Here is a 26333-nt window from a genome sequence, read left to right as displayed (position 1 = left end):
TCTGGTGTGGTCTCAGGCACTTGGTCTGTGCTGCTTCATGGAAATTTTAGTGAGGAAATGCTGTGTTGTCCATAGATGTGTTTAATTGAAACCCTGCTTCTGCTAAGACAGCTTCCTCCTCCTCTGGAGTTCAGGACCTTGTCATCTGTACCTGTCAGCAGACAGCAGGTGAATATGACTTGGGCAGAAATGTGTTGTACAAATATTTCTGCCTTCACACCTATCCAGCACAGACACATTCCTTCCAGCTGCCCCAGAGGAGTGGAGTACTGGGAGACACTGTCTGACCTCAGCAAGACGTGCCAGAGAGGTGTCACTCAGATATTCATGCCTTGGCAAGGGGAGTGCACTGCCCTGAGCTCTGTTTCATAAGCTTTTCTAGTTTTGGGGCTCCTGCCTCAGAGACCCCACTCTGTTGCATGCAGTTTGCTCTTTAGTCTTACGTTTCTTTTGATTAAGACTTCAGCCAAGAAGAGGGAATAACGGGACTTTAAGTTCAAGCACTGGGAGATGTATTTTTTTTTTGCAAGTCTAGAGAATGTTGAGGAAGGCTTAAGGTACTGAAGAAAGTGGAAGTGTGAGATGTTGCTGCTTGTGTGCAGCTTTATTGCCATCCTGCCTTCCCTGCACATTCATGTTTTGTTCAGCCAAGTTTACCTCCGGCAAACGCTGCAGCAATAATTGTTTTGCAAAGAACTGCAATGAGACTGGTGCCTGCTAAATATCAGGTAGGTGGCAGGTATCCCATGGCAGCTGCTCTGTGAGGGAATTAAATCAGCCACACTGGCATAAAGTCTTTTTCTTGGTATAGCTGGGCTGATCTCTCATCCAGCCCCAGGGCAGGAGATGCCTGAAAGGGATCTCACAGCTTGGCCAAGCCGGAGGCACATCCTGTAGCTGGGGGAACAACCCTTCCAGTGGCTCCCAGGTGAAAGGATGCTTGATCTTTGGAATAATGGTGTAAAGGTTTATGTGAAATACATTGTCTGGGTTTTAAAAATACCAGCTTGACATTTAGTGGGACATAAAGGGAATATATCTACAGTTTAGCTGGTGGTTGACAAAGAATAATAAAAACTGACTACATCTGAAAATGTATTTGAATTCCTGCCAATTGTGCTCTAGCTCTTTTAGCACAACAGTTCTGGAAAAAACAACCACAGAAAGGGCAGTGTTGAGTTGATGAGGATGAGAGTTTATTCTCTTGACATCATTGTGCTGTTATTTCTGGATTACTTATTTTTCCCCATTGCAACTTCGTAAAGGAAGGTTTCAAGAATAAAGTAGAGTAAGAACTTCATGTGGGAGATGAAGAAAGGCGGCTGAGTGCATGGGAATCAGAGTGGGAGACACATTGTATGGTCTCTCATTTCCCTCCATAAATGTGATAGTCCTGATGAATTCTGGGGAAGTTTGAATGGAAGTGGATAAGCATTCTGTTTCCACAGAAAACATGTTTGGGGCAACAGAGAAAGTTGCAAAAGGAAGAGTTCAAAAGTAAGGGAAAGCAGAGCAATCATTGGGAAGAAGTTTGGAGTAAGCAACTTCTCTGGTGCAGTAAAGCTGGGTAAACCTTATTGAACCTGAGACCTTGTTTTCTCTTTGGCCAGTCATTTCACAGCCTCCCTTCTGGCATTGCTACTTGGACATTTATTTTCAGTCAATCACGCAGCATTGGAAGCACAGGGAATGCACAGGGAATGAGGCACCCACAGACCGGTGTGCCCAACTGCGCAGGCAGCCTGGCTCTGAAATCTTCATTCTAAATTAGCAGGGAAATTTCCCCTTGGCTTAGCAGAGGAGACAACCTCCTGGGTGATGGATGGATGGAAGTGGCTCACTCAGCTGGCTCCAGTGACGAGTCTGACATACGCAGATGTGGTGCTTCCCTCGGGCTCTGCTGCGCTCTCGCGTATTTTTAGCCGCAGCTCCACAACTCAGCGCGGCCACTCAGCCATGCCTGATGTGGGCACCACGGGGACAGGCTGTGAACAGCCCTGCTGGAAGGCACATATCCCCAGCAGGGACTTCACTAGGGCTCTGCCCAGGGAGCCCAACACCCTCTCTAGCTGGGATCCATTGGGATTCTGCCATGGCCAGACTCCTGCAGTACAGGGGATTGAGGTCTGGCCTGTAAGGACTTTTCTTGCTCCTCTTGAGCTCTTCCTAAGTAGCTTTTATTTTGAAGATGCCAGTCTGGACTGCTCTTGGGGGATCTGCCAGGCAGCAGCTTTTAGGAACAAGATCATCAGAACACCTTTTCTTTTCTGTTTTTTCTGGGGGGGTGAACAAAGAGTTGCATTAGGAACACCTGCAGAAAATTGCCTCAGGGAGCAGCTTGCCTTAGAAAGGCAAGATACTGCTGAGAGCAGATTAGAGCCAGCTTACAAATTGCTGCAGGCTTCGGGGCCAGAAGGCCTTTGGGTTGTGAGCAGCCACATCAGTGTACTCCCTTCCTTCCCCCCAATTTCTCTCCACTTTTCCTACCCTTTCTCATGTTTTGAGCATTGTGAGGAGATTAATTCAGATGTGTGGCTTTGTTTTATTTTATAGCTTTTCTATGCTCTTTCTTGAGGAACATCAGGTATTCTAGAAGCTGGAAAAAAAATTTTTACACGAATAAATGAATTGTTGGGAAGAGCTTCAGTTTCACTACAGACAGGGACTGAGGAAAGATTTGCCCTGAATGTTGGGGGAATGACCCTTCTCATACAGGGATTCAAAACTACATCCAAAATACACATTCAAAGTAGCAGCTGTGTGGAGAGTGAAGAGAGATTGTGCCCCCATGGTATGCGAGGCTTACACAGAGCCTTCCTTAAAATTAAGGTTGCACTGGGATCAGTGCTGTGCTTACACCTTTTGCTCTAAAACCAGATTTTACTTGTGTGTAAAAACCCACTGGGAAGCACAGAGCTGCTGGCCCAGCTTTGCCCTTCCAGCCTGGGATCCCCCAGAGATGGAGCAGGGTCTGGCCCCAGGGTGAGCAGAGTTCAGGGAAGTAATGACTGGCTGGGCATGGCAAGTGCAAGGGGCAGGCAGGCTGCTCCTTCTGTTTTAGACTGAATGATCCTTACTTTACCCTTTTACTGCAAATCTCTGGGAATCCAGGATGGGAAAGGTACATTTCCAAAGTGGATCCAAAATACTTATTACCAGGCTGTGAATTTAAGCCAAGTAATGAATGATATCTCTGTACAGGAGAGAAAATCACTTCCAATTTCCTGATACATGAATGACAATTTTTTTTACTGGGCAAATTTGTCAGCAAGATAATTGTATGCATAAAGACCTAGCGCTCATAAGGTGAGAGCAGTGGGAAAGGTGGGGCAGTAGTATTTAAATAACCCCTTTAGGAAGTGGCATAGCCTGCTTTATCTCCTTTCCCCTGGTTCACATTCCTTCGGTGGCTGTCACATGTTTACCAACCAGCAGCCTCCCTTCTTCCTTGGGGTGTTAAATCAACAAGCACATGCAGAGAAAAGGGCAAGAACACCAGCACCACTCCCGTTTCTCAAACTCAGGACTGTGATTCTCTTCTGCTTTGCCCAGCTCATGTGAGTACTACAGATTCTAAAGATTTAGCAGACTGTCCCAGGAAGAACACTTTTCTCATAAACAACACATTTCAAAGCTTTCTTGGGAAATTCCATTTCTGGTTTGACTCATCTTGCTGCTTTATGTAAGTGTGATTAGGTAAGTCTCGTGTTTGGAATGCTTTGGGGCTATTTCTTGCTGAGAAGATTGCTTTCCTAGTTTGTTACTTTGGAGACAATTACAATTTGAAAAGAAAATCCTATGTTACCCTCACTTCTAACTTTGGATTTCCATGCTGCTTTGGTTTTCTTGAAATACAAAGATCTTGGAAATTGCAAGGAATTAAATAGGAGTAAGCCTTTTCTTCTGTTTTCTGCTTTGACATTGTTCTGTTTCCTGCTGTCATTCCAGATTTTATTTTAAGGCAGTAGTAGACTGTAATTCTAGATCCATAATGAGTAACAAAAGTGCAAAGTATTTGCATTCCTGTTAAGCAGAGGGCACGTATGATTGCTGTGCAAGGGAAGCCATGGCTGCTTGCAGGTGTTTGTGACTGAGACAGGTTCAAAGAAAAACAGGAACTTAATGTAGCATGATGGCTGTGGAAGAAAACAGCTGAAGGGATCCCAATAAAATAGTAAATAGAGTCCATAGCTTGGCTCAGTGCATCTGAAAATATCCCAGGAACAGGCTGCACTTTGTTCTTGTGCACCTTTATGTCAAGTGTTCTGCAGAGTGTGTGTGTGGATGTTTGACCACGTGGGCTGGGCAGGAACATTGGTGCTGCAGAAGCCCTTGAAGTGAACAGAATCTATTTTAGTCCATCTCCACTGCATCTGTCCTGGCTAACAGTTGCCTCTGTCTGCCTCCCCCCTTCCCTCCTCCTGGCTCTGAAGTGGCACAGCTCTCCATTTGTCTCTGAGAACAGCTGGACATCACAGCTTTTGCTTGAAAGAAACTCTGGGTAGATGCTTTGGAACCTCTTAATGACAGTGAATCCTCTGAAACAACTTTGTGGCTGCTGCATCTGGAGAAGACCATTCCATCTGGAGAAGACCCTTCTCCCAGGTTTTGAAGTGCTGGGCTCCTGCCCTGCATGTTGTTTTTACAAGGGAATTATGGAGAGTGACTTGCAACAGCTGTTTTCTCTGAGATTATTCCTGCTCCCCATTAAGTCAGTGACCACTCTTCTGGTTTTCCATGGCCTGTAGAGACAGATACTTCAGGCATAAGTGTCAGGGTTTATCTTTCATTCAGTTTGGCTGAGCTTTTCAGTCTTAGGCTGAACTCAGGTTCAGTAAAACTGAGGAGTGCCTGGACCAGAAGAAGGTGTGATGTAGGAAAGAATAAACTGGGAAGGCACTCATAGGGAATGAGCTGCTTCTCCTGGCCATTTAAAATTAGCTCTGCTTCCCTCTTTCTTATGCCTGCAGCATTTCATTGCCTCTCTTTTGTCACAGAACCCTGGGTTAGCTGAGCAATGACTTCAGTTCCTTCCTTTCTCCATGCAGCCCTAGAAACTGGTTAATAGGTTTATACCTATGTGGAGAGAGAAATATTCCCAGGACCATGGTAGAAGGTGGCAGTAATTGCTCAACTCTTCACTCAATTAAATATATGACTCTAGAAACTGGTGACTATTTTTTTCCCCTCACAAGCATTTGTTTTAATGGCTTTTGTTATTGGTAGAACATATTTTCTCAGGGTGTCAGGTCACTTGGTTGATACCAGAGGCCTAGAAGTCTTCCACAATACTCTTTCTCTTTGAAATCCCACCCTGCTTTATGAGCAGCAGCCTTCTGCTTCAGGCCTCCCTGTTAAATGCCAACAATTCCTCCATCCTGTTGATCAAGAGCAGGAGCCTGAGGCTGGTTCTAGCTCAGGTGCCAGGAAGCTGTGGTGGAGCAGCTTCTCCAGTGCAGACATCCTCTGTACCAGGTCAAAAACCATCTGAGGATCCCTCATGCCAGCTGTAGCAATACCAGAAGTTAACCTGGCAGCAAATAACCTGTGTGGAATGAAACTCCATGCAGGATCTGTGCCTCTTGGGTTCGGAGAGCTGTGGATTAGTGTCCTCTGAGATGCTGTAAAGAATGATCCAGGAAGGAGAGGAGAACCTGAATGCCAGAGCTAAGTCTGCTCTCAAACACCCTGATTTCTTTTGGCAATTGCATGGAAAGGTCACAGTCAGGGCTGTCTTTGGTGATGTAGCTCTGGTGGTTGTTAGATGGAAACTGGTGGTTGTTCATGGATGTGGATCTCATCACCAGCACACAGAATTTCTTGTCTCAGCAGCAGGACTGTAGAACACTCCTCCCTCCCCCACTGCTGCTCATGACTCTTTTCGTGTCCCCTTGGTTTGCTAAATGTCAGACTGATTGTCTGGATTTGTGTCTGGGCTTAAATGCAAGGGCCAGGAACCTTTAGTGGAACTATATAAAGGTTGGTCTGGCTGCTCCTTTAAAAAAAAAATAAAAATCAATGGCTGGTCATGCCTTCAAGACAAAATTATCCACCAAAGCTGCCCCTTTATCACTGCCAATTAGAAGTTTTAGAAAAAAAGTAGGTGTTCTGTGCTGCAGTTTGATGGCAGTCCCTGATCAAGGAAGGTCAAGAGGCACATGCTTGTCTCACTTTTTCAATTTGGTCAGCAGTTTGCCACTGCTGGTGCCTGGATGTATTTGATGGGAGCTGAAAAAGGGACAGAGCAGCTTCAGAAGGCTCAAAGCAAGTAGCACCCAAGGGGTGTGCGATGCCAATATTGGAAACTTTATTTTAATTCCAAAGGTCAGAAGTTAAGGCATGGATATTGTGAGGGCCCTGCATCCTGCCAGGATGTGCTGAGTGCAGCTGTGAGGTTGTGGTCCCTTGCCACCCTTCTTCTCCTTTGATAGCTGCCAGGAGACGTCTGTGGCCTACAAGGATCCAACAAATAACAGGTCAGGGAGGAGCCAGCGCTGTGTTCAGAGGGTGCCCTGCTTTCACTGGCACGTGGCCCGCTCTCCACAGATGGGAAATCGTCTAAATATTAAGAGATTTGGTTTGATTAGCTAAAATCTCCTGTTGGCAGCACATTTCCAGTCCCTGGAGCAATGGAGATCAGACAGGTTGCCAAGGCAACGCACAGCCTTCAGTGAGAGGTTTACTGTGGCGTCGTCCTTGGTCAATTGATGGAGTAGGGTTTATTTAGGTCTTTGAAAAAAACCCCAAAGCTGCTGTCCAGCCTTTTGCTGTGATGAGTCATTGTGCCTTGGGTCAAATTGGTGAAACTAAGAGCAAGGTTTTGTGGATGAGAAAAATAAGTACAAGAGAGCATAAAGGTCCTAATTAGATTCCTCTTCGAAGAGGTGAGAGCACTTCAGTTGTGAGTGGAGACAGCTTATTCTTTTTTATCCCCCCAAATAAGTGAAACAGCAACTGAGATCCTCCTTTCTGCCCTCTCTCCTCCCATTTCCTCTCTCTCCCAAATGTAAAATACTTGTTTTTATTCTCTAGAGGACTCTGTGCTCACTGTTTAATTCTTGACTCATAACAGGTCCTTCCAGTTTGACCTTTTGTCACTGCTTTGCTTGTTGCTCTCTGCTTCTTTCTCTGTTACAGAAGCCCTGGTAAATTCAGCTTATAAAAGTTTCCATTCCATTATTTCTCCTTTTGTATCACCCAGGAGGTGAAAATCTCATCATGTCACTGCTGTGGCTGTGGCACGTGCAGAGAGTCACTGCATCTCTCGTTGGATCCCAAATCAGGGAGTGCATGGGGACAGGAGCATCTCTCACTGTCACTGCTCCCTGGATTTACTGACACAGCAGAATTGTGCCAGTGGTGGACACAGCCATCTCTGAAATTTTGGAAGGGACCTGATTCAATGTCCTAACAAGCCAAAGAGGGGAATGCCATTGTGCTGAGTGTCAGGCCTTAATTTACTAAGTTAGAAAAGGTTTCTGTTTTATCACTGCCTACCTGGTAGTGATAGGAAAGACTCCAAGGCTGCAAGGATAACATGGTCACAGGGAGCTGAAGGTGGTTATTAAGGAGACACCATCAGAGTGCCCCTTTTTGTTTCTCTCACTGTTGAGATGAATGTGAGTTGTTCTCAGCAGTGGATACCCTGTTAGTTCAGGGAGAAATCACTGTACAAGCAAGACTTGCAAAGAGTCACTGCATGGTTTAACATGGGGAGCCAGGCTGGCATTTTCTAAACATGCAGGTGCTGTTCTCTTTGAGTGTGGATCTCAGCTGGTGTCATGTAGCGTAGGGAGAAGAGAAGGAATTGAAAAATAACTCTAGACACTGCTTGCTGTGCGAGAAATTCTGACCTTCTCTATAATAAAACCAAGGCATGAACTTTATAGACAGTGACTTGTATGTGAGAGGGAAAAAATTGAAAGGGTGGAGGAACCTTTAAAAGTCTGCATTGGCATCCTTATTTATTTATCATTTTTGAGAGGATGGCAGCTGATAGATGTGTCACTGTGATGCTGCACAGTTATCTTCTTTCCTTGTCTCAAAATACTGCATTAGTGATGCCATGGCAACAAAGAAGTTGTCTTTAAGAAAAGGAAAAAAAAAAAAGCGTGACTTCAGTGTTCAGGAAAGGTGGCAGACTGACAGCCCTAGTCTTCCCTTTCTACCAGAAAGGCAGTGTTGGTGTCAGCTATAACAAAAGGTATCACATTATGATCTCTGTGTTGTACCATGACTGGAAACAAACCTGGGACACAATCAAAGACACATCTACTACGGGGAGAGCACGCTGAGAACCTTCTGGGAAAAGATGCTCTTGTTGGACAATTAAATTGTGTTTAAATTGTAAAATTTTCTGCAAAGTGCACCGTCTTTAAAAAACTTTCCTAGACCCAAGTTGTGGCCTCTTTCAGGATGGAATCCTCCTCTGAGCAGTCTGTGAGAAAAAACAGATGTCCCTTGCTACTGTGTTAGTTTTTCCAGAGGCTGGAAAGTCAAAGGATATCTGGAAGGGGCAAGTTGAGATCTCTGTGCTGTTTGATTGATCTGCATTTGAGTACAGCTCTCATCTCTATCATGAGAGCCCTAAGCAACAGGAGATTGGCTTTTAGGGAGTAGATTCTTTCATTTGTTCTAATTCAAGTTATATTTATCATTATCACTACAGCCATCTTCTAGTTTGCTACATCTTAGGTGAAAGCTTCAACCTCCAAGGTAGCTCACTGCTTTGTGTAATAGCTGGTTTTACAATGGAAAATAGTTCCAGAGTGCAAAACTGAGAATTTTGGCATTGCTCAGAGGTTAGAGTGAATATCAAGATGGAAAAGACAAGGCAGAGCAAACTCTTGAGTGTGAGGGTAGACTGTGGGCTAGGAAAGTAATTTTCTACCTGGTTCTAATTTTTCTTCACTGGTTGGAGAAGAACTGAGATGAACAGTTGGGAGGCTGCAGGCTTCACTTTGGTTACCTCAGCTGTGTGCCAAGCCCTGGGAACAATCTTGGCAGGGACCCTGGGCCAGGAGGACCAAGGCCTGGATGAGTGTGAGGTTCCTCGTGCTGTCCCCATCAAATCTGTCCAGCCCTGACATGGAGGGGACCAGCTTTCAGCTCATGAATGACAATTCAAGTTCTGTGCTGCTCAAACTCTCCATCTCCCTGGCCCTGTTAACTCCAAAGAATTTTGAATACTGTGCTGAACTGGAGCCATTTTTGTGGTTGTTACTAAAACTGATGATGAACCTCTGGATCACCCTTGTGAGTGGCCTCCACCAGACACTGTGAATTCTCCCTGTCCATCAGGACACATTTCTGTTCCCATTTCTGCTTCCATCTGTGTTTGTGGTGTGTTTGTTTACAGATGGAGGAGTGAGGAGAGAGCCAGGACTCTTCTGGGTGCAGAACTTCAGGTGTCATTGTTTGCAGAGGCTGTGGACTTAAAACTAGCTCTTCACACTTGTTTGAAGCACATCCAGCAAAACTAATACTTCATATTTTCTAGTTGAAAAGTGCCTTTTGTTGAAGGCAGAATATTTCACAGAGCCCTGTGTTCTCAGTTTTATGATCAGGCTGAGAAAAATCAAATCTGCTACTACTTCTGGCCCCAATACAGGCTGCATGGTGAGCCAAGCTGAGCCCGAAGGGTAGAGGCTGCCCTCCTCTAGTCCTGCACCTTAGACATGGTACTGGGAAAAGGAAAACCTGGGTTTAAGGGAGAATTTATCTCAGTCCTCCCATTTCTAGTGGGAGAGCACTTGTTAAATACCACTGCCTCTGTGTCTCCTGTTGTGCCTTCAGTTCAGTGTGGCCTGAGGGTTTTGAGCACCTCTACTGGATTGCATCCTTTAGAGAATCAGAGGATGCAGTTCCCCAGTTTTGGGGAAAAAAGGCCAATTCTGTGGCTTTTGTGTGACCCAGTGTGACTGAGGAGAGATGCCTGAAGTCCTGTGACTGTCACTATGATGCCATCTGTAGATGAAGCCTCAGCTTTGGGCTGAATTGTGAGTTAATTCTAAGCACTGAAATGCCTATGTAGGTGGATGTAACTTTTCTAGATTGTTCTTTTGGGTCCCTCTTCCACCTTTTGGGGTTGTGCCTGTGCCATGGCTCCTGTTCTGTGGGGCAGTTGTGCTAGTGTTTTCCTGCTTCAGAGACCTGCTGGGGGGATAAATGCATTGAAGCCTGCAAGGTGTTTGGGTGGCTCTGTGGGTGGCAGAAGAGAGGGAAATGAAGTTGATTTACTGTCTTTGAGACCTCTGAAATTGCATACCTATGCCAGAGGCCATAAGGGCAGCTTTATCTTTGAAGATGACCTGCAAATACATCAGTAGGAGCTACAAGCGGGAACATTCCTCCACCCTTTGATCAGACAAAATTGGCAGTCAGAATAAATAGAGGTATAGTCAGGCCATAAGTGCCTTTCAGTTTTTTTTATATTCCTTATATAAAAGGACTGGAGAACCTCCTCATTTTTGCTATCTGTAAATCAGCACATAAAAATAAAGTATGAGAAGCCCAGCCTCTATGCAGGGCAAGTCCTCCTGCCTTGGATGGGAATTTCACTCCTGCTACAGCACCAAATGTGGTCTGATTGCGTTTCTGATAATGTATTTGTGGATCACCTTGAGGAGAAGAGGGGGAGTTATACAACTGTTCCCTCACAGTGCTGTTGGAAAGGGTCGGGCTTTGTCTCCTTTGAAACAGATATCAGGAGAGAGCTGCAATCCTGTGAAAACACACATTTATTTCTGAAGTGTTTGTGTATTGTGTGTGTGGTGCACATGAATAGAATTGCCACCTGTCCAAGGCTGATAAGGACGAGCAGTGGTCATATTCTTGCAGTTTGCTGTGTGAAGAATTGGCACCTACAGCTTTCCTCAGTCTGAGTTTATTAAATGCTGCATGCAAGGAGTTGCTTCACCATTTGTGGCACTTTCTGAGTTTGCACAGATGAGGATTTGTTGGAGATTTTTCTATAATGGATACAGTGTTAGCCATGGCTTCTGAAAACCCTTTACCTTTTTCTTCTGTCCTGCTGTCTCAGAAAGATCCAATTAGCTATCCTATTCCTTTGGGAATCCACATATGGCACTGCTTTCCTTGATAACCTTGGCCTCAGCTTGTGAGTGGGCAAAGTGACAAGATTCTGATACCCACGTGCTTTGGGCACAGAGTAGAGGAGGTGACTGAGAAAGCTGCTTGGTGTTTCCATTGCACCCAGCAGGGAACTTGTCCTTGCAGTGGGGCTGCTGCCATCATTCCATCCCACATCACTTCCCTTCCCTGTCTGCTGGGCCTTGCCAAGCACTGGGATGGGCTCCTGGGCTTTGCTGAGCTGTGACACTGCTGATAGGGATGAGGATATGTAGATATGCAAGTAGGTGGAAACTCTCTAATACATCATAATAGTAATAATAATAATGTACACTTGTACTGCCTTGCAGCTTTTGCTGGAACTTCTGCCCACACACCAGCCTACTTGGTTCACAATGCAGTGTGCATGCTAGACAATTAGTGGCTGATAATGAAAAATGTCATGGGAACCAGCAGGAAAATCATAGCTTACTCCAAATATATAATGAAATGTAATTAGCACAGACAGCAAAACAGACAATTTATGGTTTCTTTTTTTTTTTTTTTTCATAATTAAAAAGCACCAGTAAACATTCCTTTTTCAGGAAGTTTGGTATCAAATGAAATTAAGGAACTATTGTCTGGAATTGTATTTTATGCAGAATTTAACCCTTGCACAGCAGAATGGATTAAGATCTTGCTAGCTGCAGACTCTCCAACTGAATCCACTATGGAGCTTCATTTGTTCATCCCTTGGCCCTGGTGCATCAGGGGAGGCCAGGTCTGGCAGCAGCATTGCTGTGAAACCAGCTACAAACCCAAAACCCAGCTGGATCCAATGCATGTAACACTGTGGCCAACACTTCTCTCTTGTTCTTCTGGACAGACTCTTCCCTGAAGTCATCTCGTAGAGTGAATGTGGCTTTGAGGAGAGGCTGGAGCAGGAATAGCATTATAATGCCTTGTGCTCCCTATGTACTCTCTCAGATTTCTTCTGTTGACCTCAGTTCCATTTCTGATCTCTTTTCCACCTCGGGGCCCTTCACACTGCACCTCTGGTTTGTTCTTGGGTGGTGGGCAAGGAGTGTGAGCAGCTGTGTGGCCTCAGCCTGCCAGGAGCACAAACACCATTTTTTGCCTTGTGCTCCCAACCAGAGCAGCAGACTGCACAAAGGTGTCTATGGCTTTATTTCTTTATTCATTTCTTGGCTTAAAACTGGGTAGATAGGGGAGGATCCTGGCTGAATGGTTATGTCCCAAAGCATGTGGTGGTCAGCACCTCCCAGGGTTTGGACCAAGAGTTGAATGCCTTACTGTGCTGCATTTTCTCACTCCAGGCACAGTCTGTCACCCATTGGTGTGAGGATGGACATTTCATCTGTGTGAAAGCTGACACATTCCAGCAATGCTGCAGCACAAGGGATAAGTGTGTGTTTCTGCTACTTTTCCTCCTCAGCACCTCTCAGGCCCAGAAAGCCACCACGAGCCAGAACAGAGCTCTGCTCCAAATCAGTTTTACTGCCATTTCCCAGGCACAGCCTTAGTTTGGAGTTTCAAATCTGCAGAGAAAGCCCTTCAGCTTGGGGCTGGGAGGAGAGCTGGAAGGTGTGAGCAGGACTGCATGCAGGTGCAGCATGCTTTCCTCTCGATGATGGAGAAGGAAATTGCCAGCAGGCCCCCTCCAGAGGATTTTGAGCTTCCAGCTGGAGCTGGGTGCAGCGTGTGAGGCAGTGCTCAGGTGAAAACTCAGCCCTCCCTCAGAGACATTGTGGCACAAACTTCTGGTGTCTGGCACAAATATTGTGGTTGAGAAAAGAGGAAACTTGTGTGTAAAGCCACGGGACAGGATGCATGGGTTGTGTTACCTTGTGCTGCAGAAGTCCCAGTCACCTCCCTGCATTTGGGCAGACTGTCTTTAGGAGACATAGGAGAGTGGCTCGGTGCCCACAGTGAGGGGAGGTGAGGGATCTGAGGCCTTGGTGGCAGCTGGCTGATGGTCTTTTCCATGCAGGAAGGGTCTGTGCCGTCCCTTCTCGCCTGTGCTCCCAAAAACTCTGCCTCTGTGTGGACAGCTTTTAGTACTTGGCTTTGAAAACTTCTCCTGGAAGTTGATGCTGGACCTTTGGTGAGCTCTGATAGATGGTGCCTTTTATATTTTTGCCCCAAGGAGTAGAGGAAGCTGGAAGAGTTGTCCCAAGCCTTATGTCACTGAGCTACTGCTTTCTTGTTCTTCTGTATCTGACCAGGAAACAAGAGCTAGGTGGGCAATAACACTGTTCTGCCAGTCTGAGTTACTTTAGAGAAAATACATAGCAGGTGATCATTTGTCTCCAAGCTTTCCTTCAGGGTGCCAGTCTAGTCAAAGATCTGCTTTTTCTTCTGGGATTTTGCAAGGTATTTGAAGGTCTGTTGAGCAAAAGGAGAACTTCTCTAGCTGGGGGTTGTGTAGCATTTCAGAGCATGTGTTGAATAATTTATATGTAAAAATACTAGTGGCTTGCTCGTGCCCTGTCTGAGAAGGTGAAACCCTGGTGTCTCCTTGGGCTCACTGAGATTTTTATGAAATAAAATAAAAGGTAACAAGTGGTGTCCTTGCTGCACCCATCCTCTTGTATGCCAAGATGTGGTGATCCTGTGTATTTTATATATAAGGTAGAGCATTATCCTTTTTCCTGCTTATTCTGTGCTCAAGAACAGGGCAAGTCCATGATGGGATGCAGCCAGGCTTTCATGTATATTCTGGGGTTATGGCTACTTTGATTTATACTCATCCCCTTTGATTTATCCTTGGCTCTAGCAGCCATTTAATGACTTCAGCAGCTGAAAATAGCCAGAGTCGATGTCTCACTCAGCCACTCTCACATCCCCAGCCCTGCTCCCTGGGTTGAGGTGTGAGGGGAAAATGGGTCTGAGATGTGCTGGCCAAATTATCTCAGGAAGTTATGGCACCTTATTGCAGTGCTGGCAGGCTCAAGGACAGGTTGGATGGGGCTCTGAGCATCCTAGGGGACTGTGTCCCTGTCCATATCAGAAGGATTGGAACTAGATCATCTTTAAAGTGCCTTCCATCCCAAACCATTCTGTGACTCTGGGAATTGTCTGTGCCCATGTAGAATAGAGCAATGAAAGTGTAGACTTCACCTTGTTATTTAAGCTTCTGTGATTCAGTGCATATTTCTGTTCCTTCCTCAGGCTGGGATGAGGAAGGTCAGAGCCACCTCCAGAGTTTGTGTAGCACATGTTCCTCTGGGTTCAGCCCCAACCACTCGTTTGTTTTGCATGTGGGCTGCTCCTTTGCATTGGTGATTTTTGTTTCCAGCTGAGACATGCTGGCTTGTGTTAATTTAAGTTTCTAAATCCCCTTGGTAGCAGTCATATGGTGCTCTGTCAAGGCTGTAACTGGGCACAGTGTAGCTCTTCTAGCCCAAGTCTTTTGCTGAGTCAAGTCTTATAAATTCCCTGTTGGATGTTCCACAGGCAGGGCTGGCTCTGTTTACATCTTTTCATCCTGCTCATCTCATCTGTGAGCTGCAGCTTTGTAATCACAGGCACCCCTGGTGTGCCAGTGATGCTGCTGATGTTTCATTTTTATGGGGTCTGACTTGAATTGAGCAGCTGAACTTCACCCCTCCCTGGTGAAGTAATTACCAGAATAGCAAGCCAATTTTTTTTGTGGATGACACTGAAGGTTTTTGACACATGTGCCCTTGCCACCCACCTCAAGTGATGTATGTAGTGTTTGTCCCTTGTTTTGGCATTTTGATAAGTGTGAGAGAGGTGAAATGGCTTTAAAAGCTTTTTGCTGGCGCCTGTGGTTTGTTGCAGACCCGTGGTACAGGCAGAACATGATCAATTGAAATCAGACTGTTTCTTTACAGTTTGACATAAGGATGTTGATGTACAGGGCTGGGACATCAGCTAGTGCCAAACCAATGTGCTCATTACCTGTGGCCAAATCTGACACTCGAGGAGCTAAACTGAATTACCTGAGCTGGAGGCTGATTTTTTTTCACCCCAGAAAATAATGGTAATTGTGTAGTTCGGTAATATACTTCTTACTTAAGGGTAAAGTAGCAGTTGAATGAGGATCATAGGCTATACATTAACCTGGTTCTTAGTAAATGAAATGAAGTTGGTGAGTACCATTATGTGTAATCTGATTTTTTTAAAGAAAATGCATAAATTGCAAAGAGAGTGTTGGGGCCTTAATGACCAATTGCTTTTTCTTGACTTGTTGTGGCACAGATGGAGAGTGTCTCTCTTGGAGCTGGTGTAATTCTGCATTCCTACAAAAGTTTATTAAAATCTGTTGCTGTCTTTCCTGCGTTGGAATTCATCCTGTGACAGAAATGAAGACTTTAATTGTAACCAAGTCTGTGTGGTGTACATCCTTAATAGACCAGATTAATGTATTAAATGGATGTTGTATCCAATCCCAAATTCTGCTGGATTTCAGTTCTATTTCATCTGAGGAGAGGATGGGGAAGCAGAGCCACATCTTTCCGTAGGCAGTTTCTCCTGGTTGTGCTGATGAGTCCTTTTTTGACTTTCTGTTCTTAGTTACTCCTGATGCATCTGGATTTTTTTTTGTCTGCAGTTGGAGCCTTCATTATCCTCCCTGCAGTCCTCTTTCACTTTATCAACAAGAAGCTCTGCTGTGAAGAGAGAGGTGGGCTCCATGCCTGGAACAACAAAGGTGAAGAAAACACTGCAAAGAAAAGTCCAGATCCCGTGAAAGCCTTGGTGAGTGTCACAATATTACACTGCCCTTGATGTGCAGAGTCTTCTGGAGGCTTTGATTGCTGGAAAGTCAGACACAGGCTCACTTGCTGTTTCTCAAGTTGTTTGTGAGGAAAACAGTAGGGTTTTGGGTAATAACCTCCCAAATGTGATATAAGGAGATCATAAGGATATGCAATTGCTACGGTGTTCCCATTATCATTGTTGTCTGGAGTAATGTCTTGAAAAATGAAAGTCAACACTGGGGAAAGAAGCACACTCCCTGCTCTGTCTGTTGTGGGAGTGTTTTGCATATCCAGTGAGGAGCAAAATGGGAGTGTTTCTGAGAAACAACTGTGCCTTTCTGCTCATGAAGGATATGCCTGTCTGGGTTTCCTTGTAGTAGCTATTACACACTCCTTTGTGTGCTCTGGAAATGTTATGTCTTGGGTAAACCCATAAGCCCTGGAGTCAAAAGAACTGGAAATTTTACTGTGTTAGAAAAATAACATTTTAATTTTTCTCAGCCATCAAAAATGCATCCGTTCTGGTAATGTTGGTGACTGTGAATTTGGTAATTTCTTCCTTAATTTGTTTGTAAATTTGCATGTCATAAGTGTGTCATCACTGAGCTAGTCAGCCAAGAGGAGGCATCAGAAGCCTCCCAATTGAAAGGTCTGCTTCTCAATGATTCAGTCTTAAATCCAATGGCAGAAGAGCACACTCCCAAAACACAGAGCTCATACAAGGTTGTTTTGTTCATTTTGCCTTGTGCTTCAGTGTGGCTGTTGCAAAGGACATGATCTGGTCGTGCTTTGAGACTCCAGGATTCATGGCCAGCTGAAGGTTTGGATGCCATCTGTGGCAGGAATTCAGTGGGACTAATTCTTGCTAAATTCATTAGTGAGCCAGAGACAGGCACCAAAAAGGTGCAAGTACAAATGGTACTAGAAATGATTCCCACTCATGCCCCTCTCGACTGAGAGTCCCAACTTCAGTGTTTCTAAACAAAGACTATGGGGGTTTTTTAATAAGTTTCCTCCATCGATATTTTTTTAAAGTCTTCTTCCCCTTCTCTTTGCCTCCCATCAAGTGGTGTAAAAATATGGCTTTTATTTCAGTTTTTAAGATGACACATCTCCCAGGAGCGTGTGGGTGTTGACATTCTATGGAGCTGTCACAGGCTATCATGTAAACATGTATTTGCAATGCTTTTTAAAATGTGAATTATTAATAAACAGAGTGGCTTGCTTTTTTTTTTTTTTTTTTTTGGTCTTTGGTGCTTCCAGATTTTGAAGGACAAGAAATTGCTTCCCAGCTGACACTCTCCATGGCAATTTTCGTTTCAGACTAAATCTCATGTGTCTGAGTGATAAACCTTTGAAAACATGGGCTTATAATGGAAACACTAAGTCAACTTTAACTACAGCTGTGCCACGCAAGAAAAATACCACATACATTAATGAGGTGCTAAATCTGATACGGCAGAGGAATGTGTTGTAATCATTAATTACAATGGAAGCTTAAAGCTGGAGTCTGCTTTTTCCGTTCAAATAAAATCGGCTTGGAGAGTTGGAGCTGAGAGTTATTTAAAAATATCACCTCTATATTTAGTTTAAATTTCACCGTGGTGTCTTGGTACTTGTAAAGTCAATATGGGATCTGTGTGTAGGAAATGCCAATGCTTTTAAAGGACAGCAGCATGAGGGAATATATTAAACCCTGGGCTACCTCAGTGTGTCATATGGCGAATGTAGAAACCTGGAGGCTGAGCTTGGGCAGGGAAGCCAGGGAAGGCTGTTTCCAGCATGTAAGGGAGCTCTCCCAAGAGGAGTGTTGACAAGCAAGAGTTTGCTTCAAATTTGGAATCTGGCTTTGCTGGGTAGGAAGGAGCAGGATGGGGAGCATTTGCAACATGCAGTTTGTTAGTCAGCATTCACTTTTCCTCTTTTCAACTTTCTTCTTCTTCTGAGTTATGTATGTTGCAAGGAAATCCTGATTCCAAGGACTCCGGTGTTCCTTAACATGCAGCCCACTAATGGTTGCTCTTCCCAGATCTAAGCTCTCAAACTGGGGAAGGATTTTCGATTCTCCACATCTGGAATTAAGAGTGCTTAGAACATATCAATCTAATTAGGAGAAAAGGCATTTTGCATGGCTGTGACATCTGCTATAGGATGAACCCCCACATGCAGTAGCACAGGTGAATGAAGGCTGTGGCCTGGGAAGGGATGTATGGGTTCAGTGCATGAGCTGCTCCTCTTGTCCTTGGATCCAGGTGAGTTTTGAATTATCTACCAATAAAGAAGAGAGTTGGTAGAGAAACATGAGCAAATCTGTCTACTTTGCAGGTATGCAGGGTGACATTTAGAAAATGTACTGTAAAATGTCAGAGCCTCTTTTTTGTTGTTGTTTTTGCTTTCCTGTACAAAGCCTGACCTCAGAACAAGGCAAGTGACAGAATGAAATAGGTGTTCCCATCAACATGGCTCTAGGATACATCTGGCTGGTTTGCTCCTGATTTAATTTTAATTACACAGTTTGTGTCTCTATGGAGGGGCAAAGATAAGGAAAAAATCATTGTGAAAATGAAGATTTCATTGAAAACCTTTTAGGAGAATTCAGGACAGAGGCTCTTAATTACTGGGACAAAATGGATGGCAGATTTTTGGTACTTTAGACCTCTATGAATCCTGTTCTTGACTGGTTCGTTGATCTTAATGATGAGTCCATCTCTTGAGCAGGGACGTGCTGCCCTGGTTTCTTCTCACTCAGCTGCAGGAGTCCCTTCACTGGGAGGGCTGGAGCTCATCTGGACACAGCCAGCCTGTATTTAGGGTGCACTTGGCGCTGCAGGGGAGAGCTCAGAGAAAACTGCAAAGGTAAAGAAGCTGGTAACCACATACCTGGTAGGAAGGGAGCACAGAGCATATCAGGTTTACTTGGCCATGCCCAAGCACGTGCAGAAGGAAGAGGTGGTGGCTTGAAGCAGTCCTGGTCTTTCTAGAGTGATGTAGAGCCTTGATACAGGTCATATGCAGAGCTCCTTAGTGAGGGAAAGATTAGCTGCCATACCTTTAGAGTCAGCTGGAATGTTCTTCACAGCATTGGTGGTCTTTCAGGCACTGGGAGAGTGCCTATGGGAAATTGCCCCTTGAATCATCTCTCCACACGAGGAAGGAGGACCTTCCCTTGAGCAGAGGCTTGAGAGAAGTCAGCGAGGTGTCATGTGAGACCTGTTGATGCTGTGATGGTTTGGTGTCCCTGACTGTAGTGTGAATTTTGGGACCAAGGGGAGGTGGTGACGTTCCTACCCATGGTGTTTACAATGTTGGGGAGCACTTTACTTCAAAAGTTCAGGCGTGAAGTGAGTTACACAGGTACAATGCAGGACAAACCTTTGTGTAAAGAGCTGTAACCAGCTGTATGCTTCAGTGCTGTGCCTCGAGAGTGTGAAGGGTCTTCTTTTTTCTACACCGTAATCTTTTCATAATGATGTGACCTGAGACTGGGAAAGAAACTGTAGCTTAGTACACTGTGCTTTATATGAAAATATTCCAGTTGTGCCTTGCCTTGAACACTTGTTAAAGATGTACTCTTGGTGTGTGAAAACAGCATAAATATGATGAGGTTTAAAGGAAGATTTTTTTTTCCCATTTTTCCTTCTGTTTTGTCAGCCTCAAGAGCCCTTTCAGTTCATGTTCTCAAGCTGTTCTGCACAGCCACTGTTCCAGCCTCTGGGGCTAGCTTGCACACTTGAAATAAACAAATGGAGATGCAGTTCTTATATAAACCACTCATCTCTCATAGCCGAGGCTTTAAGGAAAGCATCAACACCTATAACCCTCACCCAGGGCTGGAATGTTTGCAGTGCTGCCTTCCACTGTCAACGCTGCCCGGGGCCCAGGCAGACCCTGGGGACCCGTCACATGCCGTGAGTGGGACTGTCACATGCAGAATTCATGTTTAGAAGTAAGAAATGTGGGTGAGTGTGACAGCACCAGTCTGGCTTCCTCCAAAGTTGTGGAAAACCCAGGGGTGTACTTCTCCAAAGAAATACAGTTGTGGTTGGTCCTTTTAACTCTGATGCTGAGTACGCAGTAGCTCCACTGTCCTCGGCAAGGGCAGATTGAGAGCGAGCCTGAGGTTGTTTCTATCACCCAGCTGAGGTATGTAGTTGACATTCCTTGGCCTCCCAGAGTCAGGAAGGAGAGAAGCTTGTGATGTTTCTCAGTGCCCAAATGAAGCTGCTCTTCTAAATTGCTTTTTCTCTCAACTGCTTCAATAGAGGCACATTAGGAAGAGTGGCTGGCCACGGGACAGTGTGGCTGCTGCTACTGATGCCTGCCCTAGATGTTGGAGAGCCTGGTTTGCAACAAGCTGAATTAAATGAAGGATTAGAGCAGCTGAGGGAGCAGTCCCTAGGTCAGTAGGGACAATGCCTGCTCAGCTCTGTGGCTCCAAATTCCTTTAAAACCTTTGAGTCTGGGTCTGTTTTTCCCAGTGACCCCTCAGCCTCCCGGCAGCTCTGGCTGGTGGTTGACTTAGAAGTGAGAGGAGATGCGAGCTACCGACTCAGCCATGTGTGCACACAAAGATGGATCACCAGGAATCATCCACTGTGGTTTTGTCTCCCAAAAAGCACTGTCTGCACTGCTTGCTCTTGGTGGTCCACACAGAGCAATTCCCACAGGCTCTGTAAGGATGGAGTGTGTGCGTGGGGGAAGGAGTAACAGGAACTGGGTGGCTCCTCTAAATGTTTCTAAAATAACTTCATTTTGTTAAGCAGCTAGACATCCTCTCCCACTGCTAATTTCCATGCAAGTAATTGCTCTGATTGACCCCGGTTTGTTCACTTGCTGCAGACTGGGTAGCACAATTACAGGCGGGGTGGAGTCTATGGGATCTGCTCTAGGGAACAGCTTGACAGCCCAGGTGGGTGGGTTGGAGTGGTGGTGTAAATCGGTGTTTCTCCAGCCTTTTGAATTTGTGATTTCCTTTTGGCTATTCTGTCTTCATGCAAGCCAGTGAATGGCAGCAGCTCAATTAGAGAACTTGCTGTAATTTCTGACTGCAGGTTTCTTCTTTCATTCCCCTAATCCAGTAATTACAGATGTTTCTCACTCTTTCAGCCTGAAAGAGCACAGTTGCCACTACCAACACCACTTTTCTAATACTCCAATGATTTGTGAATTTCTTTATGCCCTTTATGTAACCCTCGGCTGGAGAATAAATGAAGTTATTCATTGCTGCTTTTTGTACAACCATTTGGCATGGAACAAGGTTTTTTTTGTGCCTCTGGTGACAAGTAGCTCTTTAAATGCAAAGGGCTTTATTTTGATTTGAAGGATGTGACTGCCTTCAGTGGAGTGACTCTGGATTTAACACCAGTGCCAAGTCAGGATCTGGCTTGCCTAATATCCAAACCAAATATTATGGCCAGGGAGGTGTAGCCATTTTCTCTCTCCTGAAAATTCCCCCAGGTTTTGTATCAACATTTTGGTGGCAATAATATTTATTTGTGCATTCACAGATCCTCTCCTTTCTGGGTGCCCTGGACTTACATGAGATGAACACACCTCTGATTTCAGTAGTTGTTACAGTCTAGGTGAAAACAGAGTTATGGAGAGGTCAGCATAGGAAATCACCTTCAGCTCCTCAGCCTCATTGCTGTTGGAGTTTCTGAGCAAAATATTTGGATCCTGGTCTTCCAGGAACTCTTTTTTTGGTTTTTTTTTGCCTGAATTTGTCATCGCATACTCTGTATGATAGAGAGACCTGGGTTTTTTGAAAAAAAGCTCCACAATTTGGAACGATAAATGTCATATTTGCATAATTCCTCTTTTTCTTCTACCGCTTTCCTCTTCTCCCCATCCCACTGAAGCAGTGAAGATCAGTAATTTTTGCCATTGTTATTGACAAAAGGAGAGCATGAACAAAGGAATGAAAAGAATGTAGGAGACAACATGGGGCTAAATATCCAGATCAAAACCACTTTTTGTCATTTGGGTATCAATTTTTACAACTAATTTGGCACAGCATCACTAGCGAGCTGCCTGCAAAGACATGAGATGATTTGGGAGTGAGAAATAAGTCTGCAGGCTTCCTGTGCGTGGGCTGAGCCCCGTGCAGCCGGGTACATTGCTGTCTGCCTGAGCTCATCTTTGTTTTCTCCTCACCATTCTGGGGCTTGCAGGGCCAATGCTCTGCAGCAGTGGGTTTATTGCTGTGTTGATTTGTAACCCATGAATGTTTCCAATGAGATGTGTCTAATTTATTGGCATAAACCATTAGATTTTCCTTCAGTGCCCCGGAGTTTCTGATTCACCAGCTGAAAACTATTATCACAGAGCACATAATCACTTGGAAAGTGCCTCTGTCTTCTCTTTTTTTCTGTGTGTTAAATTCAACCACATAAATAGCATTTTTACAGCACAAAATAGGCCAAAAAGGTACCAGATGTTCTGTATTTCTGTTTTGTCTTTACCTTAGGGAAGTTTGGTCAGTAGTGATGCTCACAGCTGATGTGAACCTTGGGCACTGTCTGTGAACTTCCCTCATAACACTTCTGCAAGAGGCTCCAACCCTCTGAACAGTTTCAAGTGCACAGGCTGGGCTTGGCACTGTGACAATTTCAGCTGGAAATGCATTTTCATCATAGTAAAGTTTGGTGAGAGCGCAAGGGCTTTGCAAGCATCTTGTTAGATACAATTCTGGCAACTGCAAGAGGAGCAAAGAATCCAGATTGTTCCCAGAACCAGGATAGAGGATTTCTTGGCCCTGTGCTGCTGCTGCCTGCCTTCATCTGAGTACATTTCTAATCTACCCTCTGCTGTTTTAAATGTGTATTTTAATTGGCTTCTACCCTGAAAGGAGGATCAGACTCATTACAGTTTTCAGTAGCTCAAAAAATCTTGCCTCTCCAAGCCTTCCTTATTTCCCCCTTCTGTGAACAGCAAAAACCTTACCTTTTGCACAGATCCTTGATGTTCTGGGCATCAGCTTAGATTCACGCCTTGTTTTAGGTTTTCCCCCTAAACTTGGAGCAGAACTTCATGCTGGGTAAGTCACACTCTTCTTCTTTGACATCCACACAAATAAAGTTCTTGCCCATGGATATGATCCATTTCCAGCCTGTGTTCTGCCTCTGAGGGAGGGGTTTGGTAGAAGACTTTTCCAAGAGCCACACAAAAAGTGACTGAAGAAAAGGAAGTTTGTGCCTACACTCAGCAACAGCTTGAATAAGGGAAACATTAAGGAATGCACAACTGATGGCACTTTTTTTAGGAACCTACCTATCAAAAAGATTGAATTGTAATGTTACAAACCTCTGCATTGTGGTTGTATTTGAAATTCTGGTAATAGTCTACTTTTTTAGCAATACAGTAATTGCACCTCTCAATGGGAATGCTACTCAGGAATAATGATCCTATCAAGACAAGAGAATATGGATTGTAGTAAAGGTTATGATGGTTTCTGTGAGAGGCTCAACATTGATCCTTTTAGCTATCTGATTTTCCATGAGAGGGGAAAAAAAAAGCCCTAACCACTTTGAGTTTAGCATGTGATTTGGTGTGAAAATTCTTATGGGTGGTTTTAGAAGATGGAACTTGAAGTAAATTTGCTAAACTGCTTTTTTCCTCTCTCTTGTTTGATGAATACTTTTAAAAAGAAATGGATTTTTTTTTTATTTCCCACACATTTTAAACTTTTCTCAGCTCTTTTAGTTGTTTTTTTTTTTTTTTTCCCTCTTCTAATGCAAGTCAAAACTGTTAGAGAAATCAAAAGTAAAAATCCGTTATGTTGAAAAGGCGGTGTTGTGAAATATATCATAAACACGCTGTTAGAGCAGTGTCTCCTAATTAATGGAGAGAGCTCCTGGGAAACAGCAAGCCTGTAACACAGCTCAGCCCCCCTTTGATCCTCTGGTGAGTTTGTAAAATCGTTGCCCGCCTAAACTTGTCTGCAGCTTGTTACACATTTTATCCATCTGCTGCAAGAACAAAAATAAACCATTTATAATTCAGCTGAACTCCAGTTGTTTAGCATATCACTGACTGTGGAGTCTTTAGTAAGAAGATGGTGGGAAAAGCAAAGCAAAGGTGAAATAGAGTCAGGCACCCTGGAAAAGACATTGCTTTTGCCTCTAGAGATTATGTAGGCATTGGGCTGCATGTTTCATGTGTGAGTTGCAGGTGTAACTGCAAAGGGGTTTAGAATTTTTGGTGAAATACACATCATTGTCTTTCTATTGTCACTAAACTGAATTCAAACCACTTGTTGGGGTTCCTAGGATTGGATCCAGACCAATGTGCCAGTCTTGGGCAGAGCTGTGCATGTGTGTATATGTGTGTGTGTCATGTTCTCCCCCAGCCTACAGGAAACTTCTTGGTATATCAAAGTTCACGTTCAAGTTTTGTCTGCTGCTCCAGATGATCGAGTGACCACATCCAAGCTCATCTCTCCCAGGTGGCTGCAGATCACTGCTTTACTTCCCTTACTGAAGCAAAATCTGCCCTTGAGAACTCTCTCCATCTTTATGCTTGTGGTACCAGATACCCTGGTCACAGTCAGAGTCTGTGATGTTTGCCTGAGTTTGGTGTATCCAGAAGTGGGATAGCTCTGTTGGATCTGTCAGGTGTTAGCTTCAAAATCTAATAACAAGAGGAGCTAATTATTCCCCATGCAAATATCACAAGGCTATGTTCTGTTGATTTTTAGAACAGACCAGCACTTCATTTCAGCACGCATATGTTTTATCTCCATTGGTTAGCCATCACTTCTGGATACCTGCATCCCTCTGAGGGCTACTGCTGCCATGGATCTTGCTGCTGAAACAGAGGGAGAGCACTGTGAAGTTCTCCTTTCATCAGAAACCAGGGATTCTTTTGTTCTTGCCTGTAAATAAACACCAGGTTAAAAATGTCTCCAGTATCTGGCACTTACCCACCAGAGTTTATGTCCTTCCATGCCTGGGAGAATCTCATTGTTAAAAGTACCATCTCCTCCCGGTGACTTCTCTGGTGCTGTGATTTACCAGTAGATTTACCACATTATGCTGCAAATGGGTTGTTTGGAGCCTGTAATTTCTTCTTGGTCTATGAGAAAATCTGTTGCACAAAGCAGAGAGGCTTTGCCAAAGGCAGGGTTGGAAAGAAGAGAGTCAGTGAAGGGAACAGCTCACCTGGGAGGCGAGGCTATGGCACTGTCTGTTCCTTGCCAAAGATTTACTGCATGGCAGGGAGCTTTCCCTGGGTCCCAGGGGCTGAGCTGAGAGCTGGAGCCTGCCAGATGGATGCTGGAACAGTGTGTGCCCTGAGCCCAGGGGGTTTGTGACAGCCATAGCTTTAAAAATGCCTTTAGTAACCCACATTCATTTACTGCCCTTGTTAGGGCTGCAGTTCTTAGCACATGCTGAAGCTGACAATAAACCTGTTGGAAGTGTCTGCAGCATAAATCAACAAAAGTGAACAAAATTATTTGGCACATGTGTTTTAAAAGTTAAAGTCCTCTTAAGTCACTGATCTCATGTCTAGAAGAGCTGCTCACCAAGCAAAGTGGGGTCTCCTTAGTCTGTGCTCCATTCAAAGATCCACAACACTGAGATTCCCACTACATTTCTCTGGAGACCATTTCACAAGGTAATACACGTTGCTGCTGAGCTTATTTTCTTGCTGCTACACTGTATTTACCCTTTCATACTTTGATTGATTTTAGACCTCTCAACCCAGCAAGACATTTATATTAACTTTGAAGCTTCATTTTAGTTATCATTTAGTCTAAAATCTGCACCTATTTAATTCTTTCTTCCTAAACCCATATCCCACTTGTAGGTTTCTCCTTCTCAGAGTTCCTAAAAGAATATCTGTCTTGTGATAACGTGGGAAGATGTATATCAGGCAAAAAGGCATGCTAACTTTCTGCAAGTTATGTTTTTATTTAGAGTTTAGATGAATTTTGAAAAAGTATCATATCAAGATGACACCAGTGTTTTTCTTAACTTTCTTCTGTTCCCAGTAATTTTGTACCTATAATGTTACACCTCCTCTGTTGGGCTTTTTTTTTTCTTTTTCCCCCCTCATTTCTGTGAATGGCAAAACAGCTCTGGGCTATGGGCAGAGGGAGTTTCTACATAACTTTTCTGGAGCAAAACATTTGAGATGCTTGTCTGCCATGGGCTGCTACTGCAAGCTTTAGGCCTGCCATCTTCATCTTTCAAAACATAATTCTCCCCAAATTCTCCTCCCTTCAGTTTTCTCATCTGGTCATGCTAATGCTAAGGAAATTGGGGCCAGGAGGTTATCTGAGATTTTTGATTGCAGGTTGTTTTATACCCTTTTTCCCCAGGTCTGTTGACAGCTGTAACCAGAGTGTGTGCACTTCAAAAAGTTACTTGTGTGTTCCAAGGTTCTGTGCTCTTATTTTTATCTAAGGTTTAGCAATTGAATAAAAGCTTTCCAGATCTCTGCAGGAATATGTGCAATTTGTCCATCATTTCTGGATTTCTTGTGGTATTCCCAATGAGTAGTTCTTTTTCCATTTCC

At 44.3% G+C, this 26333-nt stretch overlaps 1 protein-coding gene across 2 annotated transcripts in view; it reads left to right on the top strand.

The window, feature by feature from the left end:
- The first annotated feature begins 2663 nt into the window (after positions 1-2663).
- SYT16 (synaptotagmin 16) overlaps positions 2664-26333 on the top strand; it is a 62232-nt gene continuing 38562 nt past the window's right edge. Inside the window, exons 1-4 of one of the 2 annotated variants that reach the window (XM_088057804.1) lie at positions 2664-2791; positions 3202-3306; positions 3436-3557; positions 15668-15813. The gene's annotated coding sequence lies outside the window, so the exon portion shown is untranslated. Of the gene's footprint in view, positions 2792-3201; positions 3307-3432; positions 3558-15667; positions 15814-26333 lie in introns of both variants that reach the window. The other variant, XM_088057805.1, reaches the window with a different exon arrangement.

The sequence above is a fragment of the Pseudopodoces humilis genome, chromosome 7, assembly GCF_049639895.1.
Source record: "Pseudopodoces humilis isolate 2021_Gansu_Grassland_sample_001 chromosome 7, ASM4963989v1, whole genome shotgun sequence".
NCBI classification, from domain to species: Eukaryota; Metazoa; Chordata; class Aves; order Passeriformes; family Paridae; genus Pseudopodoces; species Pseudopodoces humilis.
This window is presented reverse-complemented; position numbering and strand designations above follow the sequence as displayed.